Source organism: Giraffa tippelskirchi, chromosome 9 (genome assembly GCF_054371585.1).
Source record: "Giraffa tippelskirchi isolate mGirTip1 chromosome 9, T2T-mGirTip1v1.2.pri, whole genome shotgun sequence".
Lineage (NCBI taxonomy): Eukaryota > Metazoa > Chordata > Mammalia > Artiodactyla > Giraffidae > Giraffa > Giraffa tippelskirchi.
Genome location: NC_137283.1, coordinates 29293934 through 29321325, shown reverse-complemented (window position 1 = coordinate 29321325; position 27392 = coordinate 29293934). Strand labels below are relative to the sequence as shown.

The 27392-nt window shown below is 41.7% G+C and overlaps 1 protein-coding gene across 47 annotated transcripts in view; it reads right to left on the bottom strand.

Annotated features, from left to right (window-relative positions):
* Positions 1-27392, bottom strand: part of FOXP1 (forkhead box P1) — a 618285-nt gene that overhangs the window by 106980 nt on the left and 483913 nt on the right. The window lies entirely within an intron of this gene.

The window sequence follows — 27392 nt, the reverse complement described above, 5'->3', positions numbered from 1 at the left end:
CTGACATCCTCTAAATTGCCATGAGCATCTCCATTTAATGCAACATTTTATTATGCAACTGTTCCTAGTTAATTTCCTAGATACACACCCTGACATGTCAACATTCAGGTAACTTAGGAATATGATGAGTACATAAGGTATAGAAAACATTTACCACCCTCTCCAAAAAAAAAAAAAAAACCTCTCACTTGAAATGTAAAGATATTCATAGATTGTCACTGGTAAACAAAATCATGTCTGGAAAAGAATGGCCAACATCTATTGCAAACTCTGCATCTGATTGACAGAAACAAATCAATCTCTTTCATTTGTGCTCAGACTATAATGTAATCTCTTGTTTTAATATTATGTACAATGTATCTGGACAGCTTCCCTGGTGGCTCAGTGGTAAAGAATCTGCCTGCCAAAGCAGGAGACACCGATTCAGTCCTTGGGTCTGGAAGATCCCCTGGAGGAGGAAATGGCAACCCACTCCAGTAGTCTTGCCTGGAAAATGTCATGGACAGAGGAGCCTGGTGGGCTACGGTCCATGGGGTCACAGAAGAGTTGGACACAACTGAGCAACTAAACAACAACAAAAAAGACAATGTATTACTGGACTGCTACCACCATAAGATTACAACTGATTACACCAAGGTGCACAAAAGTCTCAAAAAGGGACATGTTTCAGGGCAGGAGGGCATTTCCCAAAGAGCTTCATCCTTCAAGCATCAGGAAGGAAGAATCACTATCGCCATCAAGCAGGAATCCTTATTTCCCCTCCCAAGAGTGGCAGTGCTGATGACACACCCACATGCAAACGCTCGATTTTAGGCATAAGCAGAACTGGGTCACTGAAGGGGAAAAGAAAAGATGGCTCTCAGGCGATGAGGTGACATCTGAATATTTTTTTATACGTTTCATTATGTAGAAATCGCTGAGTATCATTTTAAGGCACTGGCCACCTCTAGGCAGGAAAGTCAGTTTTTCCGGAGACCCGAGGTGTACAGCAGGCCTGCAGAGAGGCAGAGGGAGCATGTCCCATCCTGCCCTCCGAACAATGCTCGCAGGTCTCCCTCCCAGGTCACGCCACCCTCCTGTGACCCTAGGCTGGCACACCCTCCTGTCCAAACCTTCTTTACGTCTGCCCTCTGCTGGTAAGCTTGCCAGGACCAGGATATTTTTGACTACCTCAACTTATTTCAAAGACAACTTTTAAAAGCTGGAGAGACAAAGGCCATGTAATGAACTATTAACTGGAATATATAAATTAAGATACTTAAAAAAAAAATGGGGAGGAGGGGGCGCCATGGGTGAAATATGGCACTTCTAATGTAAAAATGCACATCCGTCTACTCTATTGCCGGCTGGCTCGGAGCACAGGAGTGCCAAACTCTATATTTTAGCTCGCCTAAGAGAACAACCTGTATTACTGCCAGGCATCTTGCCTTCTCTTTTGCTCCCTCTCCGGGGAGAGGTATGTCAGTGCATTTTCAATAAAACACCTTCTTAGCAGTAAAGGGCCACTGTTCCCATTTCAGTGGTCCCTAAGGTTTCATGATACAGTATATTTAGCTGGCTCACAGCTCAACTTTTCCTCTGGCATTCATAAGACTCATATAAAAGGAAGGGGGGGCTAGGGAAAAGAAGGACCTTCGTGTCTATCCTTTGTTTAAGTAAGACAACAGTTAACTCAGATTGATGAGCTGGCACGAGTCCCTTCCAAACAACGGGACGTGCTCCCAGGCCCGATCCCCACGACAGGTGCCCTGGTGTGTGGGCCAGGTGGGCAGGGAGGAGGGCTCTGGGCATCGGGAGAATTTCTGCGGCAGCGAGCAAGGCTTGAACGAGGCAACTCCTGTCAGTATCAATGGGAAGCACAAGGCCTTATAAATCCCTGCATCCCATTTCAAAAATATATCTTCAAGATGGGCAGATGCAACTTAGCAGTTGCAACCTCAGAAGCATTCAGGAAGTAGCACTCTTGACGGCGCTTTAGACGCTGAGTAAATGCTCTTAAAAAGAACACCCAATCCAGCCGACGATAAATCTTACACTGGGGAAGCCCGCGCAGGGCTGTGGAATCCCCTCCAAAGATAATTACCTTCCATACTGTGTGGCATAGAAACGGCTACATAGAAAATCTTTTCTGGGGCCCTAGAGCTCTCTATGGCTTTTCTTTCCTAATAGTCACTGATTACACACACAAAGGCACACACACAACTCTACCTTTAATAGAAACTGTATAAAAATCTAAAGATTTGTCTTCTTTCCTAGAGGAAAGTCATGAGGCCAGTTCTTGGTAGGGGCAGGGATGGAAGAGGGAGATTGGGAAGAGAGGAGATGTGTAAGGGTTCAGGGGCAGAGGCTGAAGCAGGATATTAAGATCTAAGCACTTTGGCATCCACTTCCCTTCCACTCTTTGAAGGTTCAGGGAGTTCCCCAAACAATTTCAAACTGGGACTCTCCCAATAGGCCCCTCAAGAGGTAAGCAAATCTCTTCTAGTCCAGAGCAGCCTCAAGTGGTCTATTTAAGCCTGAGATGATGCAGGAACATTAGACAGGACACTGGGGTCTACTAATGACTTTGCATGAGCTGACATGCAATTGTGGGCACATCACCTCACCTCTATGAGACTTCATATCTCACCTAAACAAAAAGGAAGATGGCTAAGATACTCTCCATGTTTTCTTTAATAATAAGAAGAACAACAACGATTGCGACTAACTACTCATTATGTGTCCGGTACACATTTCACCCTAGCAGACAACTAATTTCTGGGTGCTTTTTAGCTTACAATTAATGTCATAAATAAAACTACCAAGAATATAGTTTAAAAATATAAACAGGATCTGAGAGCTCTGGCATCTTGGACACTGTCGTGTCAACAGAAAAGCAGGGAACAAAGGGAGGGAAAAGATGTTTTTCTGGAAAACAACTCAAAAGCTCTTCTTCTGATCCTCTCTAGGTCACAAACCCTGTGAAATACCAACAACTCGTGGTCCACTGAATAAGTCACTAACAAGCTTTAGGACTCGCTGAATTAAGTTGGCGCCTCACAGGATGGGGCTAAAACCACCTGACTTTCACACATGTTTATGTCTTCTGTCCTTGTGACTTTTTTCCTTTTCTTTAACCATCAAAGCTGTCTCTTTGCATTACGCCTGCTCCCACCAAAATTATTTTCTGAATTTCTGGTCCAACCTCACAAGCTATTCACCTGCTTCTCTTTGCTTTGTATCAGAAAGGAGACAGGAAAGCATTATGTGCCAGGTAACTACTGGTGAGGGCTGGCATTTCTGTCTCAGGTTGAAGCTACAGGTAAAGTTTAGGCTGGATGAAAAAAGAAATTTGCAGGGAAGCATAGCATCACAGAGATGTTAGATTCCTTTTGAGATCTAGTAAGTCTCATCTTAAGAAAATACCTACAGAAGAGCATACAGTCCAGCCAGCAAGCCCATTATTTATTTTTTAGTGTTTGAAATGGCATTTCATTCCTCTTGAGGAAAAGCAATAGATGAAGCAGGAAGCTTTCAGGTCATATAGAACTTTGTTCTTTTCAGACAAATAAGGTATTGTGTGTTTGAACAATAGGAGGAATGTCTAATTGATCTTAATTAAATTCAGTGATGTCCAATTTTTGAGATGGGTCAGGACACATCTATGTAATGTCACAACCCAACAGGCCAGACCTCTGAAATCAGGGAGCTCTGCGGCGCACTGTTCTCTGACACTCTTTCTTATCCATTCTCCATTACCAACTTGTTCTGCCCTCCAGCTTTCTTCTCTCTGCCTCATGCTACTCCTGACTGCTTCCCGGTTTGGCACAAACTCCTTTGCTCTGGCCAGCCTTCTGAAGTGGTGGGGCTCCACCATATACTCCCTCATCATTGTCATGATTACCTAACTAAATAGGAATCCTATTATATACATATACCACTGCATATGGAGGAGGTTCCCTGGAATTTGCAGTGTGAAAGATGTGGGTTTGAATCCAATCTTCTCTACTAACCAGCAAACTAGGTAAATCACAAAAGTCCATTTTGTGTGTATTTCCTCATCTGTAAAGTGGGAGCAATTCTCTGTCTCACAGTGGTCGTTTCTTTTAGTATTTCCTGAGGTGGGGGGTTGTCTATTTTTAAACTCAGTTTGCTTGATCCGAGAGCACTGGTGAGGGTCTTTGATCTGATGCCTGGAGAGCACTTGGCCACAAGTGTCTAGCCCAGCAGCCTCTCTGATGGTAGCACGTGTCAGGGGACTTGTCTGAGGTCACGGGGCTGGTGGACGAAAGAGGCGGGGTGTGACTCTCCCCTCTAGAGCTCAGGCCTGCATTAGAGAGCTTCTGGCTTCCTGGTTACAGAGCTCAGGTGACTTTGAGATAAGAGCTAAGAAAACAAAACCCAAAGCCAGTCATGATCAAGGAGGTGCCGGGAATAATGTAAATAGCCTGCCAGTTACAAATTAGGAGGTACAGACCAGGGCCTTGGAACAGGGGTTGGCAAACGAAGGGAAAATGAGGAAAGGGTGGTGCCTAGTAACAGGATGGCCAAGAAATAGAGCAAATATTTAATGAGAGGTCATGATGAGTTTGGCACTTTCCATAGTATCTCTTAATGCTTAAAACAACCCTATGAAAGAGGTTATTGTGCCCACTTAACAGATGAGGAAACTGAGGCTCTCAGTTAATATCTCACAGCTAGTAAGGGGAGTGGGGCTTGAGTGACTCCAAAACAAGGCTTCCGTACCATATGCTAAGCTGGAGACCAGGCTGCGGTCTAGAACTAGGTGTGGAAGAAGAGTGGGAGGTCCAGTTCTACTCATTGGGAAAACTCATGTGACCAAGAGTCACTGACTGGTCAGCATGAATGGACCCTGAAATAATACAAAGGCAAAATTCTGATACCCTCTTTGTTTCTTATGTGAATCCACAGTGACAAACTCAGCTGACCACATGAAGGTGAAACTGGCCCTGACTCTGTTGGTAAGCCACAACCAGGCCGGGAGGAGAGGCAGTGGGAACAGGGCTCGGGCTTGCTCTTGAGTTACTTCTTGATTAAAGAGCTCCTCACGCTGCCACCTCCACTGCTGAGAAGAGAGAGACACACAGGCCAACAGGCAGACACTTTCCTCTTCATCTTTTCTAAGATGTCACTGGGCAAAAGGCAGTGTGCCAGCAGTCCTAGCCCGGATGGTACCCGAGCTCTCCTGGCATCAGTGTCTTAGATGTAAAGACAGAACAGCGCCGTGTTGGGGCTTATGTTGTCCCTGGTCATAAAAGGCCTCCAGACACTTTCCTATGGCAGCGTTCTAATGCTGGCTGCACCACTTCCTGACTGTACTTTCGGTAAATTTTTCATGTCTAAGTGCCTCAGTTTCTACATCTATAAAAGGATCTAAGCCTAGTACTTCCCCCAGAGGGTTAGGATCAAATGAGTTAAAATGGGTCAATGCCTGACATACTGGAAGCACTTAAATGTGTCCTAATACCATTCTTATTGTTACTACAAACTGCTTCTCCTTCAATCTTTTCCTTTTGCTATAATGAAATATCAGAAGGCAAAATGCTTTTTCACTCTTGTTGACTTCTTATTTTTCTGTGATGGAGGTAGTATCGATCCTAACACCAAAATTGAACTAAGCAGTAGCTGTTTCATCCAGTGAACTTCAACAGTGGGAGAAGACACTTGGTCATCTTGTTTTGGTTTTAAATTCAAGGTCATGAGGCAGCCCCTCTTCCAGCTTCAGGTTGCCCAGTAGGGCCAGAACTGCCAGCCAGGTCATCACTTGGGTATATGAAGGAGTCTGGTGATTTCTTAAATGAATTCTCAAGGGTCCACTGGGAATATCAAAGGAGGGATCTGCCCTGTGTGCTGAGAACACACAGGCTGGCCGACATGAGGCACAATTAACGGAACCCTCTGCCTATGTTTGGATAATATTTTGCTACTCTTGTCTCTGGGAAGGAAAGCGTTTGGTAGAACCCTGGCCACCACGGCCCCAGAAAGGACTTGGCTTATACCCAAACAGATGCTCTTTGACCTAATGAGCTAATTTCAAGCTTCTTTTCAAAGCTTCCAGCATCTATACTACCCAAGGCAAGGAGCAGAGCTCTCCATGCTCTCAGAGGGCATGGCGTGGCTTCAGCCATCATTTGAGGAATGAAAAAAAAAAAAAAAAGAGAGACACACACATGTAGGGGGCAGAGAAAGGGAAGGATATATCAACTACTGGGAAGAGTGAATAGACATATCCACAACACGGGAGAAAGCAAGAACCATGGGAGAAAGAGGAACTGGGAGGTCCCTAGCAAGGCTGGCACAATTATAATTCCTGCTATATCTCCCCTTCTTTGATATCAAAAGGCTTTTCTTCTTTTTCCCAATTTCGCCCATATTTCCCATCTGAAAAACACTTCAGTTTTGTGATGGAGTGATCTCACATAGAAAAAAATAAAAATAAAAAGATTTATACAGAACAATCAATGATCAATCAGAATCTTTGAAAGTTTAAAAGAGACAAACTGAAGAGAAACTTTGATTCAAGGATTACACAAACTACTTTACATTTTATAGCTGAATAAATTCAAGTCACTAAGTTCAATACAACTGTACCTACAACAATACAACTGAAGGTAGACAGTGATTCATATTTTTTTAAAAAATCATCCATCTTCCATTTGTCTTGCTAATTTTGTCAAATGAAAAGAATCCTGAATGGAGATAAGGCTGGAAGGGCGGGAAAAGCAATTTCCTGAGCTGCTGCCAACACTAGACACCCTGAAAAGGATGTTCGTTGCTCAAGGCTTCCCTTCATTTGGCTCTGCTTCTGGAGGCTCTCGCCTGATGCAGGAAAAAGCTGAGAGAAAGGCCTCAGCTTACAAGTCATTGGGGCCACGGAGCAGTCACAAATAGTAGCAACTTAACCTTTCTCTTCAGAAGCAGAAGACCCGGTGCTGGCAAGACTTTACTTTTCTCTGGTCGCCTGGATTCTGGGAATTGCGCACTTAGGGACCAAGACCATCCCTCGGGATGATTCCATTTAACCCTGCACCATCATGACTCTGCCCCATCCTACCAGGGCCCCACACTGTCTTGGTTCTGTCCTTCCCCTTAAAGTGCTTCCCAGGTGGCGCTAGTGGTAAAGAACCTGCCTTCCAAAGCAGGGGACCCAAGAGAAGTAGGTTGGATCCCTGGGTGGGGAAGACCCCCTGGAGAAGGGAATGGCAACTCACTCCAGTATTCTTGTCTGCAGAATTCCACAGACAGAGGAGCCTGGCAGGCTACTGTCCCTGGGGTCGGACACAACTGGGCACACACGCACCAAGCCTGGTCTGCCCTGGCCGCCTTCAAATGCAGCATCCAGAAATACGCGCAGCCAGCCAAGTGTCATCTGTCCCTCAGGAGGACAGAGCCTTAAATTAACTCTTCACTGTGCCCTGAATGCCGCCAAGGGCCCTTGGTGCCCCCTCCCCAAGAGCACACTGGGGTCCTACCGGTTTTAGTCATCCCCTGACTGACTATGACATTAGCCACTCATCAGTGAGAGCTCTCTACTCTGCACTCGGGCAGGGGAATGGGCTGTGCCTTTATTCCCATGAAAGATCTTTTTCATTTTGATCCAAAATTTCAGCCTGCCGAGACTTTAGGAAACTGCAGTTCTTCTGCTCAGAATATTAACTCTGCCTTAACCATCTTCCACACACTCCATTTTTGTCATCTCTAAAGTCATAGAATTGCCTCATCTCAGATGTAGGGTAGTCAGTTTTCTAAATGTGTGCATTCTAGTATTTCACAACATCTAAACTGGAGTTGCTGCTGTTATTATTTGACAGTTACCAGGATCAGTTGCACACGCGGGGTTATGCACATTCATCTGTGGTATCAGCATGTTCCAGATTGAGCACCGTATCAGACACAGTGTCAGCGTCGCCCCCTCCTGTCAACTTCACGTGGTACCTAACAGGGTGTCTGCATCTTAGTAGGTGCTTCATAGCCAAATGGTTTTCAATGCATAAATCAACAAACATTTAATTTATGCCACAATCCATTGAAGAGATGCTATGATTAATCTACATTTAACAGATGGGGAAACTGAGTTCTAGAGAGTTAAGTAAATCACTCAGATTTAAGTACCCTGTTACCTAAAACCAGCATTTAAAAATAATACCTAGAAGCATTAAACAACTCGTGAGAGACACCCTAATTGCTCATTTCAGAGCAAGACACCCCACACTGGGTCTTGTGCCTCTTTTTCTTATGTCTCACTGGTGTGTGTTTGGGGGGAGGGGGTGGTGATCACACCTCCTGATCACCTCTCCCACCAGCTTTCTTTTTCTCTTTTCTGCAGAAACAGACGTGGCTACAGAAATTTCCAAATTAAAACTTGGCAATGCTTTCTATACTCTTGTTTCCTAAACCTATAAATCAAAAGTGTCTAAACAGGTCATAAATGTACCTCGGCAATATAATGGGAAAAGTTCTGATTTATGGTGCCGGTGGAATAATTTTAAATAATTACATAAGAGTTTTGAAAAATGCAATTAACACCTTTAAAAGTTTTTTGAAATGAAAATGAATCTCTGGAGATGACTGTTACCATACATAAAGATAGCCAGTTAAAAAATAAAAATAAAGCTACAAGATGCAACCGTGTCAAAACTATCCTATGGAGACAGGGTATAGGAGCTTTTATTTACAGTGGGAATTCACCAGCGTGATCACATCAATACATGTTTGAACTTTGCCACCTTATCACACACTAAAAACACAATTAGCCTTTGTCATTACCGAGCATCAAAATTAAATCACCAAGTAAGCATCATGTTGCTATTCAGCCCCAGCTGATGCCTCTCTCCCTCTGCACTGGTTTGACACATCCTACCACACTGTCCTTTGGAACACTTCACATCCTCCTACCTGCTCCTGCAAATCTGGCCAATGTTCTTTCCTTCCTCTTTCTCTTCATTTGTGATTCATCTCCTCCTTCAAAAACCAACCTTCCACAGATGAAGTCACTCCCAAACATCTTTTCTTAACCCTAACTTCCCGAGTACCAAAGAATATCGTATCTCTGAATTTCCTCCTTTAGGCTTACCACCAACCAGTAGTAGCTATAGTTTTTAGTTTTTGGCTAACAATCCTCCCACCTCATCCCTCACTCAATATTCTTCACTTTGACCCATCTCACAACACCCTGTCTGAATCCTTGACCTCCATGTTCAATTCTGGAAGTGGCAACAGAAGGCCATCTCAGACTAACCGGTCTTTTGAATCAAGTATACACTGCTTAACGCTACCTGTTATTTCTTTCTAGATTTATCTTGGATTAGAAAACTAAACAAGATTGAAGCAGACCTTGACTTTCCTCAGGGTTCTTTCAGATTCAGTGGTCCAAAGTATCTCCCTAGTTCTTTCAATCACCAGACGTAGCACACTCAGCAGCTACACAGAAAGAAACTCTCAGCCACGTCCTGGCCATGAGAATGAGAATAAAAGACTTAGAATCATAGAAACTTTGACCTGGAACAGATTGAGAGATCATTTTAATCTCACCCCCTCATTTTCCAGATGAGAAAACTCATGCCCAGGAAGGAAAAATGACTAGCCAAAGGTCATACATCTGAGTGGTTACTGGCAGAACCGACACCAGAACCGAAAACTTCTGACTGCTAATTAAGCATTCTTTCCATTGCCTCATAGCACCTGGCAGGGAGATGCATGAGGAACCACCGAAACTGAAAAAATCAGCCTCCAACACAACACTCTTTGCTGATAGGGGGATAGTGGTCTTTCTGTATTGACTGGAATGACCAGTACTTTTTTAACTATAAATTATGAATGAAAAATGAACAATCATTACCAAGCAAAGGCACAGGAAATCAAGACAACTTCCACTGTTACCATCTAAAATTCACACAACTCTACTTGACCGTTAATCTAGAGCTGAGCTAAAAGAGGAGATACTGGTCACATGTGGCTATTTGTTTAAATCAATTACAATAAAATTAAATTAAAAATTCAGTTCCTCGGTAACATCAGCCTCTTGTGAAGTATGTAATAGAGAATATGATTAGAAATTACCATATTAGACAGCAAAGATATAGAATATTTCTATCACTGTAGAAAATTCTATCAGACAATGCTGATAGTCTAGAACATACCAGTCTATGAGATGAATATAATATGGAAAACATGATACTGATGAATTCTAAGTTTGAAATGTAGTCTTTTTTTTCCCCAGCAACAAAGGGACTTGATAAAATATTCTAGGTTTTTGGTTTCTGATGGAAACTGAATCCTAGGAAATTAATTTACATGGCTCTCCCAAGCTTTACAAGCAGTTAGTCACAGGGTTGGGATTGAGTGTCAAGTTGCCCAACTCTTAAGGAAGTGATTTTTTCCATTAAACTTGCTGACCAGCTGAAACTAACAATATGGTATGCCTCACCCTCTTTAAGATGATATGGGATAAAGTATCTATGCAGCATCCACTCCTCCATCTTTTCAAAGGATGATTGAGGTACAACAACTTAGACATAACGATTCTGGATCTGTGTGGTTTTAATGGAGTCAATCTATCCAGGGTAATCTGAAGGTGGGCACAGGACTCACCCGTGTCCAGTCAATCAGCATATTTCCGATCCCTGGACCATACTGATCAGTTCACGCACAGATGACTCAAGTCATTTGGTCAATTCAGAGACTCTTGTTGGAATTACTGGGCAAGAGATAACTGATTTTCTGCAGGGGCTGCTAAACTGTAAATCTGTCAATCTGGGGCTCCTACGAGCCATCCTGTCTCAGCAGAGGGAGAATCTAACCAAGTGTGAAGCCAACATAAAAAGAAAGCAGAACAAAAAATGGAGCCAGACCAAGTCCTGGTGACATTATTTGAGTGCCTGGTCCCAGCTGTGTCTGAGGCCAGGCTAAACCGTGAACTTTCAAGTTCTGTGGGCCAAGAGACTTTCCCCCCATTGCCAGCCAGTCTAAGTTGGGTTTTGACATTTGCACATGACTAATACAGGTACTTCTTTCCTCAAGGAGATTAAGAAGTAATCATATTAATATCTCCAATCAACCTTGAAAAGCATAGCAAGAGGGAAACACCAAATTATAAAGCACATGATGGCAGCAGCAAATCTTGGTTCATGTGATGCCATTCTGGGAGGGATTCCCCACGTCAACCCCAAGTACACTCAAACTGTCCCAGCCATGGATCAATCACTAAGTTTCAATTCACCATGTGTTCATTTTTCTTTCAAACACCCAAATTTACAAGTTTCTTATCAGGTGGGCCTGCCACTTCACTTTAAAATTCAATAAAGTGTCTTCTTATTCATAAGCCCTGGGAATTTCTTCAAGACATTTTACCATATTAAAAAGAAAAAAACAAACAAAAAAACCAACAAAGAAATCCCCATCCCCCACCCCACCAAGGTCTCATGATGAAAGTATAATTCAGACTTCTTGGTCCAATGGGTTTTTCACTCAAAACTCTTTTACTCTCCTTTCCCACAAACCCTGCAATGGCTCCTCAGTCCTGAATTCAACATTAAAAGTTTCTCTTTTTTTCTAGGTCCAGTGTGCCAAACTAGGACAATTTTAGAGTCTGGCAATAAATGATTTAGGAAGCCTATCAACAACTACTTTAGTATCATCCACATACAGTTGGCCCTCCTTATCCACAGGTTCCTCATCTTCAGATTCAACCAACCATCAATCGAAAATATTAAGGAAAAAAAAAAAAACTCTAGAAGTTCCAAAAAAGCAAAACATGAATTTGCCACACGCACGCAACTAGTTACATGGCATTTACATTGTATTTTACAACTATTTACATAGCATTTACATTGTATTAGGTATTAATCTAGAGATGGTTTAAAATATATACGAAGATGTGCGTAGGTTATATGCAAATACTACACCATTTTACATAAGCGACTTGAATATCCTCAGACTTTGGTATCCGAAGGGTCTTAGAACCAATCCTCAATGGAAACTGAGTGAGGATTGTATTTTGGGAGATATATTCTGTTTTTATGGGGCCCATTTCACAACGTCCACTGTGTAAGTTATACTGTTTGCAACCAGTTTCTGAGACCAGGCATATATTAAGAGGATAGGTTTTCATACATTAGTTTCCCCTTAAATAATGTTAATTTTAAAAGGCTTTCCGTTCTGCCTTATAAAGTGATTTTTTAAAGATTAATCAGTTTGAATATATGGATTTGGGGCTCCATTCAGTTCAGGTTTATTTATCTAATGGTCCTTCTGTCCAGCTTATCAACAGCTTAGAGCTACTTTTTTTCCTTCAATCCAGCTTCTTCACTTAACCTTATTAATATCTGGCATTCAAAATTTCATTTGTTTTCCTATTATTATCAAATTCTAGCCAAAGATGAATGAGGTTCTATGGTTTAAGGTTTTTACTAATAATATTAATCACAGCCTGGTGTCTTAAAGTCATCATAAACAAGTTCATCAAGTTCTGATGATATCATTGGTATCTTTTGTTAAGTGTGTGTCACATGCTAGGTGCCTCAGGCTGGATGCTTTCTGTTCCAATTTTCAAATGGTCCTTACCTTAAGCTTGTGAGATGAGCATCATCTATAGCCATTTCATTGACCCACGATCAAAAGTGAAACCTTAAAAGATCATGCTCAAGATCCCAGTGGCAGGTCAGGATTCAGACCTGTGCCTCTAAATCCAGACTAATTATTTTGAGCGCGCAGCCAACAATTCTAAAATTTGAACTAAAATATCAGTTTGAAATTATTCATAACTATATTCTTTGTAACCTTAAACCTGAAATCGTATCTCATGTTGGCATTTGGCCTTTCCCATTGTCTGCCCCTGGGCAAGGGGGCAAAAAGTGGTCTCTGCTCTCTCTGGCTCTGCCCAGCAGTTACAGTTTACCCACAGAGGATGGTTGGTTAATTCCATATTGAAGAGATATGTGAGCCTTGCCTAGAAGGGAATCTTCCAATTCTTCATGTGACAACGTAATGTATCGATGTTGTTATTACACAATTCCTTGAGAAAAAAGTATGTAGAGGGACACTCTTAATAAGTGTCACGCTAATTTTATCTTTGGAGAAACTGGAATCATTGTTGCATTTTCTAATCTTCAGCATCTCTAGCTGGTCAAGAGATAAGAGCTGCAATCATAGACCAGAGAAGCCATCTCCAATTTCACCATCAGTCACTGAGAGGTACGTTTGACAAAGCCCGAGTCTAATGAGAGGCAGGGATTGAAATCCTGAGTTCTGTCTTACCAGACACTTCTCAAGAATGCCTCTCTTCTAAATTGTGAGCGATATCTAATGTGACCCTGGGCTGCCAACTCCTGCCCCAGAACAATGCAGATAACCAACTGATGTAAGATGAAAAGCTATTTGCTTGATCCACCCCTTGCTTCCACTCCAGTCTACTTTCAAATGTAACACATTCAGCTGGAATTACAGGCTACCTCTCCATCCAGCACTGGGGCATGGAATCGATATATGAACAACCACGGAGCATAAACATTACAGAAAAATAATGACTTCGGAAGCACCGGGCACCTTACCCCAACACAAGCTACATGTGTGTTCACAGATGGAAACGAACGGCTGTTTACCCTGAAGGGCCCATAAGAAAAATGCAGTCACCTTTACAGTAAAATGTAACTTAACTATTCAACATGCAAGAAACTGAAAAGAGAGCCAGGAATGAAATCCAACAAAGAGCTCTTCTAGTTCCTTGGGTTTCTTAGGGAGAGTCCAAGCCACTCAAGAGCCATGCAGGCCCCTCATAACTGAACTGTATGGGTGATGTGATCCCAATACCAAGGTGGGAAAGGTTCACAGGCTCAGTTCACCACTGCATGGGTCAGGGAAGAGAGTCTGTGTGACCCTGTATCCTGCCTCACTCAGGAGGCACGTTTCACAAAGCCCGAGTCTAATGGTGATTAATTGAACACAAGAAACAATACAGGTTTTTGTCTGGCAAAGGGTTATGCAACAGAGTAATGTCAACAGGCTCCAGCCACACCAGAGCACTTCGGACCATTTCCCGGATGCAACAAATAAGGGCACGCATTCCTTGTTGGTGGCTCACACAATGACAACAAAAGCCATCCCAAGCTTCCTGTTGAGAGATGCCAGCAGGTATTGACATAAGCTTAAGAGTGTCTTTCTGAGACTTCTGTGGTTTAGCACTTTGTCAAAACAGGATACTATTTAAATTAAAAATTTACTGATTCAAGTTCAGAAAAACCCTGCTTTGCTGTTTTTATAACCAAATTCGTGGGTGGGGAAACTTTGACCTTTATTTTTTCTTTTCTTTTATGCCACCTTATATGGGGCTGAGAAGGTGCTATATTTAGCAAGCTAGTTTTGAGAAATAAGGTGTCTAAGCAAGATGACTATCACTTTCTATGAATTACTGTACATGTGAAATCATGGACTTGTTATATTATGCAAAAGCGACTCAAGTGAAACAAACAAAAATATCTGTTTGCATTAGTAAGTTTTGTAAAAATCTTGGTGGGGACAAAAAGGGGAAATACATATCAACTCACCACAGCATACTGTGCTTCCCATGTGATTCTTGTTGAGCATGCAAAAGTATTTCTTTAGTGAAGAAGGCTAAGTCAGGACGACAAGACTACAGAAAACAGAGCCAGTGGTCAACCAGAAGCAACACAGTGGTGACAAGCTTAGTGCGGAAGAGTGGATAGAGCCTCCATGAACTGTGGAAGCCTTGCCAAACCTGCTTCTGTCTAAGGGTCAGGGGTGGGGGGAGAGGAGGAGTGGATTTTCCACCTGCTGCCCCCTCAATCTTAAATATTCTTCTTCTAGACACTTGCAAGACTCACCTCAGGTCTCCACTCAAAGATCACTTCCTCAAAGAGGTCTTGCCTGGCCAGTCAATCTACCATGGGAATCTCATCATCACTGTCTAGATCTTAATCCGGTTTGTTTTCTTAACAGCCTTCATCATCATCTGACATCTGGTGATTATCATTATTTTGCATATAGGTTTAATATCCCATAAGAATGTCCGCTCCATGAGTTCAGGAACCCTGTCTGCTTGCTTGACCCTTATCAAACACTGTCTAACCGAATGCAGTCACCCAGCGATTTGTCAGAGGTTGGACAGGGAATCTTCTCACTGTCTGTTCAAGACTCTGTAAGAACTTCTTTCTCTTAACCTTCCATCTGACCACCTAACTACTAACAAAATCATTCTAATAACATCAGACCTCTAAGATACTGAAGCTGGAGAGGCCACTGAATGGAAATGCTGAACTTCTGATTTTGCCTTAAAATCACTATGCGATGATCACCAAGCTCTCAACGCTCTGGGAATACACAACCTCTCAATGTTCAAGGAGGAAAGAGTGGAGGAAATTTGGAGAATTTGACAAAGAAATCTAATTCCTTGAACATCATGGTACAATTCATCTCTTCTTGAGTCAATCTTTCTTATTAGTCACAGGGAACTCTCTTAAGTGAAATGAACACCACTTTGGTTGATGGCTTTGAACCAACAGGGCAACAGTTGGCCTTTAACCTTTTATTCTGTCCAATCCAGCTGAGGGATATGACACATGACAAGCTGCTACACTGGCTCACTTGGGCAATGACTCTCCATAGGATCAGCCCAAGATTCTCATCTGCTAGTATGCATGCTTTCTGTACTCTTTTCCAACAATGGATCAGGGCTAGTCTGTGTGATGGATAAATATGGCAAAGGTAATGATAAATGATTTCTAGAGCTAGGTCACAAAAGACGTGTATCATCCTGGGGAAAGCCAGATGCCATGCTATGAGACTTTCAAGTGGCCCTCTGGAGAGATCTGGACCATGAGCACAGATGGCTTCCTGCCACGTGAGCCATCTCGGAAGCAGATCCTTCAGTCCTAGGGTAGCCCCAGCTTCACAATTTTACCTGCAACCTCATGAGAGACCATGATTCAGAACCCCCATGAGCTACTCCCATATTTCTGACCCAGAGAAAATGTATGAAATAATAAATGTTAATACTGTGGCTTGAAGACACTAAGTTGTGCAGTAACACAGTATCCAAACCTTATATGAAAAACATGTATCATCTTGTCTGATGCACACTTTTCTCCTGGAGGAAAATATGCCCCCTGCCCCACCCTGGCATTATGGGAATCATCGTTGTTTCAGATCCCCAGGTAAGAACGTGAATTTTCAGCTTTGCGTGAGCAGCAGTTAGAGAAGATGTCACATTTACAGTCAGGATGCCCAGGGATAAAGAAGCCAGAACTCCCAAATCCCTGAGCTCAAGTTGGCCTGTTGCCGAAAATCAAAGCCCTCCCAACTCTGGGGGTGGATCTGTTCACGGAGCTTCTGGCCCCTGGGAAGAAGGGACTACAGCAGACCGTTACTGAAAGGAACTGTGTAGCAGGCTCAAGTCCACAGTGAGCAGATAACCAATGCCATGTAGAAAGGCTGCTCCAGCTTCCTTTTTTTTTGTTTTCCCCAAGGATAAGGAATTATCCTTGGAGTCAAATTATTTTCCAGTTATCCTTGGAAAATGGAATTTTCATGGGAACCATTTCAGCATTTTTACCTTTGCAACTAACTCTACAAGATGTTCAACACTTTGTGCAAATGAACCAGTGGCCAGCCTGCCGACCCGCAGTTTGCAGTCTCTACTGGATTTCTTGCTTCCGGCGTTCTTCTCCTGTTCTAATCAAAACCTCAAATTTCCTACTTTCTAAAATTTCCATTTCCCAAGCTCCTCCCACAATTTCTCCGACAATTTCATGCTTTTTAAAACACGACCACCCTATTTGTATCTAAGTAGTCCTACTTGCTGTTAGAAAATATTTGTCCCTTTTTAAAATAATGCAGTTAATAAATGTGGCAAAACAGAAGTGAAAGAACAAGTGTCTTGCAGGTGTGTGGAGAAGTAGCCTTGGGGGGGAAAGTGACAGGGCAATGAAGAGTGACAAATGACTGAATCCCCAGAGAAGCAAGTTAACCCTGACTAGACGGCCTCCTCAGAAGACAGCTTTAACGCCCATGCTTTACTTCCCGACACATCAAGACCCACGGAAAGGAAGAGTTACAAGGAAATTGGAGTACTCTCTGGTCCTGCTTGCACACATGAAGCTATAAAGTCAATGAGAAAATAGCTGGACAACTTCCTCCTCAGAGTGGACAGGGGAACTAGGAAGGGGTCGGGAAGTGAGGAGAATATGCATCACATGTCTCTTTTCTTGTCAGCAGGTGCAGCTAACTGTACCATCACAAGCGGAGTAGGTCCCAGTACAGAGGACCGACAGATGTGAACATCCACTCAGCACCATCTTGTCTGGAGAATCTTTAACCCACTGGATGTATATGAAAGATCTGGAGATGATAATACATCTGTAACCATCCTAAAAGCAATTGCTCTCACATGTGTATTTCCAGTGACAATCGCCACTCTGCCCATCAATCATTGTTGAAAAAAATCTTAATGTTACATAAAATTCCAATTCGTTCTGTGCAGGCCAGTCTGGGATCTCACAAGTGATAACTCATGACTAACATCACAATCAGGATGATAAGAACACTGGCTACAAGGGTAAAGAACACTCTGAGTGCTGTGTATCAGTTCTTTGCATGTACATTCTTTAAACTTAATCCTCCGAAATAATCTAATGGTTGGATATTTCTACTTAACAGAAGAACTGCAGAAGTAAGTAAATCTGGACAAGGCCATACAGCTGGCAAATGGTTTTTGAATCTCGGTATATCTGACTCTAGAGTCATAACAACTAAGTTTTGTTTTCTCATTGACACTTGAAGCTAAAGATTAAGGGTAATTCCAAGTTTCCACTAACCAATCTACACAGTCAACCAATAAACTTAATTCTAATATGATTACTGCTATTAATCTAAGTGGACATATCACTACTCATTATATCACTGTTGATAAAACACAGACCTATAAACCTCATGCCTGGGAGGCAGGTGTGAGAAGCACAACTATGAACAGGTTTTAGAAGTGAAAAATGAAGTTCAAGGATTTGGGTTTTGGCAAAGCCAATTGGAAACCACGGTGTGTCAGTCTTTGCCCCTGAGAAAGAAGGCAAGAACGAGACCCTTGTGGGACCCTTAGAGCAACATCAGTGGAAAGTGAAGGTCACGTTCCTCCCCCTCAGACTGAGGAAAGGAGGAGACTTGTCTGTGGGACCAAAGTAAACCTTCGATAGAAGGAAACTTTCAGAGGAAATGATTTAAGCTTTTTTGGTGAGAAGGGTATTTTTCAAATTCTCTTTTGAAGTTCTTATTTCCATCTTAAGTCTACACAAATAAAAATAATCATCAGTTTTCAAAGAGCCTTGTGGTTCACTGCGGGGGAGGGAGTTTGGCTTGGTTTCCTTCAATGAAACTTCCAGGACTTTGGAGTTTTTCTTATTAGAAGGGAAAACTTCAGCCCCCAGGGAAAGACAGTCACTATTTCCAGAAATTATGGCATTATTGTCCTGCCTGATAGCCATTCAGTAAAAAAACGATACAGAAGATATAGTATGTGACCAGAGGTTAGAGACACACACTTAGGAGATGTATGAAGAAGCCACATTAAAAGAGACTACCTTTTGATCTTTCATCAGGAGGATATATTTACCAAAATATTTTCAAAGCCAAGGAAGTTCTAGAACAGCATTATCCAATGGATTTTCTATGATGATGGAAACATTCTCTATTTGCATTGTCCAAAATGGTAGCCACTCCCACATATGGCTACTTAAGTAGGAGTAAATACAAATTAGGAAGTAGGAAGTCAAGAGATACCTGGAGTAAAAGGCAAATCTGGCCTGGGAGTACAAAATGAAGCATGTCAAAGGGTAACAGAGTTTTGCCAAGAGAACACACTGGTCATAGCAAACACCCTCTTCCAACAACACAAGATTAGGCTCTACACATGGACATCACCAGATGGTCAATACTGAAATCAGACTGATTATATTCTTTGCAGCCGAAGATGGAGAAGCTCTATACAGTCAGCAAAAACAAGACTGGGAGCTGACTGTGGGTCAGATTGCCAAATTCAGACTTAAATTGCAGAAAGTAGGAAAAACCACTAGACCATTCAGGTATGACCTAAATCAAATCCCTTACAATTATACAGTGGAAGTGACAAATAGATTCAATGGAGTAGATCTGATGGAGTGCCTGAAGAACTATGGACAGAGGTTCATGACATTGTACAGGAGGCAGTGATCAAGACCATCCCCAAGAAAAAGAAATGCAAAAAGGCAAAATGGTTGCCTGAGGAGGCCTTACAAATAGCTATGAAAAGAAGTGAAGCGAAAGGCAAAGGAGAAAAGGAAAGATATACCCATTTGAATGCAGAGTTCCAAAGAATAGCAAGGAGAGATAAGAAAGCCTTCCTCAGTGATCAATGCAAAGAAATAGAGGAAAACAACAGAATAGGAAAGACTAGAGATCTCTTCAAGAAAATGAGAGATACCAAGGGAACATTTCATGCAAAGATGGGCTCAATAAAGGACAGAAATGGTATGGGCCTAACAGAAGCAGAAGATATTTAGAAGAGGTGGCAAGAATACACAGAAGAACTGTACAAAAAAGGTCTTCATGACCCAGATAACCACAATGGTGTGATTACTCACCTACAGCCAGACATCCTGGAATGCAAAGCTAGTAGAGACGATGGAATTCCAGTTGAGCTATTTCAAAGCCTAAAAGATGATGCTGTGAAAGTGCTGCACTCAATATGCCAGCAAATTTGGGAAACTCAGCAGTGGCCAAAAGACTGGGAAAATATCAGTTTTCAATTCCAATCCCCAAAAAAGGCAATGCCAAAAAAGTGTTCAAACTACCACACAATTGCACTCATTTCACATGCTAACCAAAGTAATGCTCCAAATTCTCCAAGCCAGGCTTCAATGGTACATGAACCGAGAACTTGCATATATTCAAGCTAGATTTAGAAAAGGCAGAGGGACCAGAGATCAAACTGCCAACATGTGCTGGATCATCAAAAAAGCAAGAATGTTCCAGAAAAACATCTACTTCTGCTTTATTGACTATGCCAAAGTCTTTGACTGTGGGGATCACAACAAACTGTGGAAAATTCTTCAAGAGATGGGAATACCAGACCACCTGACCTGCCTCCTGAGAAATCAGTATGCAGGTCAAGAAGCAACAGTTAGAACTGGACATGGAACAATAGACTGGTTCCAATTCAGGAAAGGAGTACATCAAGGCCGTATATTGTGACCCTGCTTATTTAACTTATATGCAGAGTACATCAAGCAAAACGCCAGGCTGGATGAAGCACAAGCTGGAATCAAGATTGCTGGGAGAAATATCAGTAACCTCAGATACGCAGATGACACCACCCTTACTGCAGAAAGTGAAGAAGAACTAAAGAGCCTCTTGATGAAAGTAATAGAGGAGAGTGAAAAAGTTGGCTTAAAACTCAGCATTCAGAAAACTAAGATCATGGCTTCTGGTCCCATTACTTCATGTCAAATAGATACGGAAATAACAGAAACGGTGACAGACTTTATTTTTGGGGTTCCAAAATCACTGCAGATGGTGACTGCATCCATGAGATTAAAAGATGCTTGCTCCTTGGAAGAAAAGCTCTGACCAACCTAGACAGCATATTAAAAAGAAGAGACATTACTTTGCAAACAAAAGTCCATCTAGTCAAAGATATGGTTTTTCCATTAGTCATGTATGGATGTGAGAGTTGGACCATGAAGAAAGCTGAGCGCCAAAGAATTGATGCTTTTGAACTGTGGTGCTGGAGAAGACTCTCGAGAGGCCCTTGGACTGCAAGGAGATCCAACCAGTCCATCCTAAAGGAAATCAGTCCTGAATATTCACTGGAAGCACTGATGCTGAAGCTGAAACTCTAATCCTCTGGCCACCTGATGTGAAGAACTGACTCATTGGAAAAGACCCTGATGCTGGGAAAGATTGAAGGCAGGAGAAGGGGACGACAGGGGATGAGATGGTTGGATGGCATCACCGACGTAATGGACATGAGTTTGAGCAAACTCCAGGAGTTGGTGATGGACAGAGAAGCCTGGCATGCTGCAGTCCATGGGGTTGCAAAGAGTCAGACATGACTGAGTGACTGAACTGAACTGAAATACAAAGTAAAAATTAAGCTCTTCATTGGCACTAGTCACATTCCATGTACTCTGTTCTTTTATGTTCCCAGGGTTCCCTTTGTTTGCATCCATTAGTATATTCACTATATCATATTATAATTCTCTCTCCAGTTTCAGTTTGACAGAAGGATTAAGAAATTTTCAATTCTGAAATCCAGTACCAGATACAGTCCAGAACACAAGAGGTAAATAATAAACAGGAACATGACTTGTAAGTGGATAGATAAGTAAATGAATGAGTCAACCCTCTAGCCATGCTCACATTTATTTCCTAGGGGCCTTGCTGTCAGGTAAGAATTGCTACAGCATTTTCAATAAATGTTAACATCAGATGAATCCGAGATTTTTTTTTTAATTCATCTATTTTTAATTGGAGCATAATTACTTTACAATATTGTGTTGGATTCTGCTATAGGTCAACATGAATCAGCCATAGGTATATACCTGTCTGTTCCCTCTTGAACCTCTTTTCTATCTCCCACCCCATCCCACCTCTCCAGGTTGTCACAGAGCACCAAGGTGAGCTCCCCGTGTCATATAGCAAATTCCTACTGGCTATCTATTTTACATATGGTAGTATGTGTGCTTCCATGCTACTCCTCAATTTGTCCCACCCTCTCTTTCCCCTACTGTGTCCACAAGTCTGTTCTCTATGTCTGTGTTTCTATTGCTGACCTGCAAACAAGTTCATTAGCACCATCTTTCTAGTAAATTCGAGATCTTCATGATGATAATTACAGTATTAAAGATCCAAATGAGACTCAGATCTTACTGAGGATGATAGTAATAATAAAGGTCAATACGGATGCTGCGGTCTTTGCATCCAATGACTGTGTTCTCTATCAGTTTCCCTTCAAGCACTGCTTTTTTTTTTTTTTTTCTAACAAGGGGAAAATACTTTTTTCTTGTTTTTCATCTACCTTCCTCATAAAACTAGTATGTTGCCAGATGCTCAAACTTCTCCTCCCAAAGATGTCCTCAAGATCAAGCCCAAACTTCTTCACCAGGAGTCCACACACTTTTTCTGTCAGAGGTTAGACAATAATATTTTAAGGTCTTGCGAGATATACAGCTACACAAATCTACCATGAGAAGTCCCAGTTGGCAAAATGCACGAGTATGGCTTTATTCTGATAAGACTTACTTGTGGACACTGAAATCTGAATTTCATGGATTTTAATGTTTCATGAAATATTATTCTTCTTTTGATTTTTTTTCCCAACCATTTAAAAACATAAACAGCTTGTGAGTCCTACAAAAACAAGCTGTGGGATTTGGCCCACTGGTCTATGTTTGCCAACTGCTGCTCTAAAACCTGGTCCCCGCTCAAGTACTTCCAATACAAGTTATAGGTCTAAGAGACACAGAGATATCCTGACACTGATGAAAAAGAACTCCGACAAGTTGATAATCAAGAGCTCTGCTGTCCAGCAGCTCCGGGGACCAAGCAGGAGCCCAAGCAGGGAAGTGTGGATTTCAACGGAGGTACTGGTGGATGGTGAAGGTCACCGTGGTCCTCATTCACCCACCCACCCTGTGAGAAGCTCCAGCTGCTGTCACCATCAGCTGAGCAGACAGATGAAGACTCGGCTGATCTCACCATCCTTTCCTAAACCAGTTTTGTCGAGACTTCTATTAGTCAAATCCTGATCTACATCAGAGTTTCTGCAAGCCCGTTAATTATGCCTTTGATCTGCAGTTACATTATCTTCAATTAAGCATTAATATATTGTGCATGAACTGACACTGTGACATGCAAAATGTTAAGGTTCCTGGAATACATTTCCTAAGCTCGTATTCTAAACAGAGCTGTGTAGGCAGTGAAATATTTATTTTCAAATTCATCTGTGTACATTTTCAAAATTACTGCTCTTAAAATTTTTTTTTGAAATTTCTGACCTGCTGTTCATAAGTCAAATAATATATATAATCTCTTTTTTTCGTAGAATTCCAATCGGTAAATTACGTTAAAAAAAAAAAAAAAGGAAAGGAAAAAGTCAGATTGGCTACATGCTGACAGATGGTGAGTATTCAGGCCTCCTACAGCTGGTGTTAAAGAGAAATGGTCCCAAGTGCCCTTAGGACCTCATGGACCATGCAGCTTTAAGACTGTTTTGCCTTCATCAATTAACAGTCTTCAAATTCTCAAACAGTTGCAGAATGAAGAGGCGTCTATGTTAAAAAGTCAAGTCAGACATGACAAGTGTAATACTGGTGAGGAGGCATAAGACACCCAGTTTATCTTTCTGGCTCCATTGTGGTGGTGGTGGTGGTGGTGTTTTTTTCACCCCTTCCTGTATTTTGCAAATGAGCAGAGTAGGTATTTGTTTATAAAGCACTGACAGAATAAAGGCTCTGGAGAAACACAGACTCTACATTTTAACTAACATTCAAGTTCCTGAATGAGGTATGCCCTCAACTCCTAGAAACCAGGTGTGACTGAGATGTGGGCCAATTTCAACACTTACCTTAAAGATATCCAAATGACTTTGTTAGGAAATCAAGTTTAGTGATCTCATGAGACTTATTGTATATTTCCTAAATTGGGAAGGCCTGGAAATATCATCAAAATGGGCACATATAAAAAATGTGGTCTACAGGTCCATCCCTAAGCAGAAATGCACAAGTGTATGGAGAAAAGGAGACCAGCTGCATATTTAAACCCCACCAGATAGACCCTCAATATGACACCACCTGTATTATCCTTCTGTGTTCTCATTCCCTGGACTTAAGAGGACTCCAAGGTTAATGGGGTGGGTGGCCTACCTAATTCTTACATAGTACATTCTGCCTCTTGTATAGTGCAAGTCATCTAAGGGCAAAACCCAGGTATTCCCTAACATCTTCTGATGGCCACTGCTTGTTCACATTGGTGAGACCAAGTCAGTTTATCTCAACTACCCTAAAAGGAGGTTAGGAGACAGAAACATGAGGGAAAACTGAATGAAAGAGATGCTGAGATTTCAAGTTGGAAAGGAACTTAGCTGTCACCTTGACAAGTGGTCTTTAACTATGGGTATGCATAAAAAAGCACTTTTGAAGGCTTTTAAACACATGCTTCGGCTCCATCCCAAGATTTTTATTCATAGACAGAGTTCAGTAATCTACCTATATTTTAAGAAGCTTTGAAAAAATAAAAAAAAATAAAAAATAAAAAAAAAATAAAAAAAAAAAAGAAGCTTTGAGACCTAGATCTTGATGAGATAAACATTATATTAATTCTGATGTGCCTCCAGGTTTGAGAACACTGACTAATCTTTTGTAGGTAAGAAATGGAAACTTACAGAGATAAGTCACTTTGCCAAAATCAGACATATTTGGATTTAAAATGCAAACAGTGGAGGAAAACAGCATCAGCCTATGACTGGGTGCTGCAAGAGACCACTGAGTGGAAGAAGTACCATTATGTTTTGGATTCAAAAAGGAGCCATTCACATTTGGAAACATCCTACATCTATCTCTTTAACTATCTATAAAGTATCTATAGATCTATAAGATATTTTTTGGCAGATGGAAGTAAAGTGTTTTAATGTAATAAAGTCAGATACATTATGCAAATACTCCAGATTGGAATAAGACGTCTTGAAAGGGTGCTTTCCTCAAATTTCACACAAGTACAGTTGGCCCTCATATTTGCAAGTTTTGCATCTTTGGGATTCAACCAACTGTGGATGAAAATATCCATCCACGGTTGGTTGAATCCATGAATGCAGAACCCCAGGATATGGAGGGCTGACCATTTTGGACTTGAGCATCTGAGGCTTTGATATCTTTGGGAGCTCCTGGAACCAACCCTCAAAATCCCAAGAGATGACTTCATATCACACAGGTTTAATAAGGCTCTGCCAGCCAAGTCTATGTCCTTGAATCTCAAAAAGTATACCTATGGCTGATTCATGTTGATGTTCAGCAGAAACCAACACAATTCTGTAAAGCATTTACCCTTCAACTAAAAATAAATACATTTAGTACTAGTTTAGCCATTATACCTCGGAGAAGGCAATGGCACCCCACTCCAGTACTCTTGCCTGGAAAATCCCATGGACGGAGGAGCCTGATAGGCTACAGCCCATGGGGTCACTAAGAGTCGGACAACTGAGCGACTTCACTTTCACTTTTCCCTTTCACGCAATGGAGAAGGAAACGGCAACCCACTCCAGTATTCTTGCCTGGAGAATCCCAGGGACGGCGGAGCCTGGTGGGCTGCCGTCTATGGGGTCGCACAGAGTCGGACACGACTGAAGCGACTTAGCAGCAGCAGCAGTAGCAGCAGCCATTATACCTACCACAATGCATGGACAGATGTCAGAACAAGAGGATGAAAGGACATGTGGGTGCTGGGCATCACCCCTGTGCAAATGAGAAAAAGGTACTCTTTCTTCCATACAAATGCTGTGCTAGTTCCATACCAAGGTGCAAAGCTTGGGATATGGTGACCAGGTTTCAGTCTTTACCAGCCCCCACATTCAGACAGCTTTGTCAATGGACAACCTGGAGACCATACCTGATCTTTTATTAAAGTAAGCAAACTCCAGCCCAAATCTGGGTGCTGCCTGTGTCTGTACATAGCAATAAGAGCCTTGAGCTACAATTGTTTTTATGTTTCCAATAGTTGAAAAAAAAATTCAAAAGAATATTTTGTGATATTTGAAAATTACATGAAATTTAAACTCTAAAATTCACAAATGAATTTTTGCTGAAATAGCACATGCTCATTATTTATATATACAGTTAAGTCCCCTACATATGAACCCTCAAGTTGTGAACTTTCAGAGATACGACTGTGAGTTTGCATGGCCAATCACATTAGTTCATGTGTCTGGCATACATTGTCATATGCATGCATCCTCTACAAATGAGTGTGCCTTTGTGCACTTTGCTGGACAGTACTGTATAGAGTAAGTAGTGCAATATCTTAATTTCAAGCACCAAATTGTCCAAGCAAGTGTAAAAGCAGTGGCGATGTAGCTGTTACTAATGTACTTTCCAAGGTACTGTATGGTAGGATTAAAAATGCTTTATTTTTTTGTTTGTTTTTATATATTAGGTTGGTGCAAAAATAATTTCGGTTTTGCATTGTTGAACTTTGCCATTTGCCATTGGAATACATTCTTAAATGTTGTTATGTTATTCATCATTTTGATGTGCATTTCTTGCTTTATGTTTTTTTGCTAATCAATTATTACTGTTTATTTTATATATATTTTAGACTAGGGAAATGATGTTAGACAAAAGGCAAATTCAAGTGATTTTCTTATTCAAGTTCAAAATGGGTCACAAAGCAGTGGAGACAACTAACATCAACAATGCATTTGGCCCAGGAACTGCTAATGAACATACAGTGCAGTGGTGGTTCAAGAAGCTTTGCAAAGAAGAAGAGAGCCTTGAAGATGAGGAGTGCAGTGACTGGTCATAGGAAGTTGACAACGACCAAATGAGAGGATCATGGAAGCTGCTCCTCTTACAACTACACGAGAAGTTACTCAAGAACTCAGCATCAACCACTCTATAGTCATTTGGCATCTAAAACAAATTGGGGAGGTGAAAAAGCTCAGTAAGTGGGTGCCTCATGAGCTGACTGCAAATCCAAAAAAATCACCATTTTGAAGTGTTGTCTTCTTTTATTCTATGCAACAACAATGAACCGTTTCTCAATCAGATTGTGACATGTACTCAAAAGTGAATTTTATACAACATCCAGTGACAACCAGCTCAGTGGCTGGACACAGAAGAGGCTCCAAGGCATTTCCCAAAGCCAAACTTGCACACACACACACACACACACAAAGGTCATGGTCATTGTTTGGTGGTCTGCTGCTGGTCTGATCTGACTCACTACAGTTTTCTGAATCCCAGTGAAACCATTACACCTGAGGAGTATGCTCAGCAAATGAAGAGATGAATTGAAAACTGCAACACCTGCGATCGGAATTGCTCAACAGAAAGGGCCCAATTCTTCTCCGCAACAATACCTGACTGCACGTCACACAACCGGTGCTTCAAAAGTTGAATGAATTCGGCTGCAAAGTTTTGCCATAATCATCTGCCATAATGTCCTGACCTCTTGCCAGCTGACTACCACTTCTTCAAGCATCTCGACAACTTTTTGCAGGGAAAATGCTTCCACAACCAGTAGGATGCAGAAAATGCTTTCCAAGAGTGTGTTGCATCCCGAAGCATGGATTTTTAAGCTACAGGAATGAACTTATTTCTCACTGGAAAAATTGTGTTGATTGTAATGCTTCTGATTTTGATTAA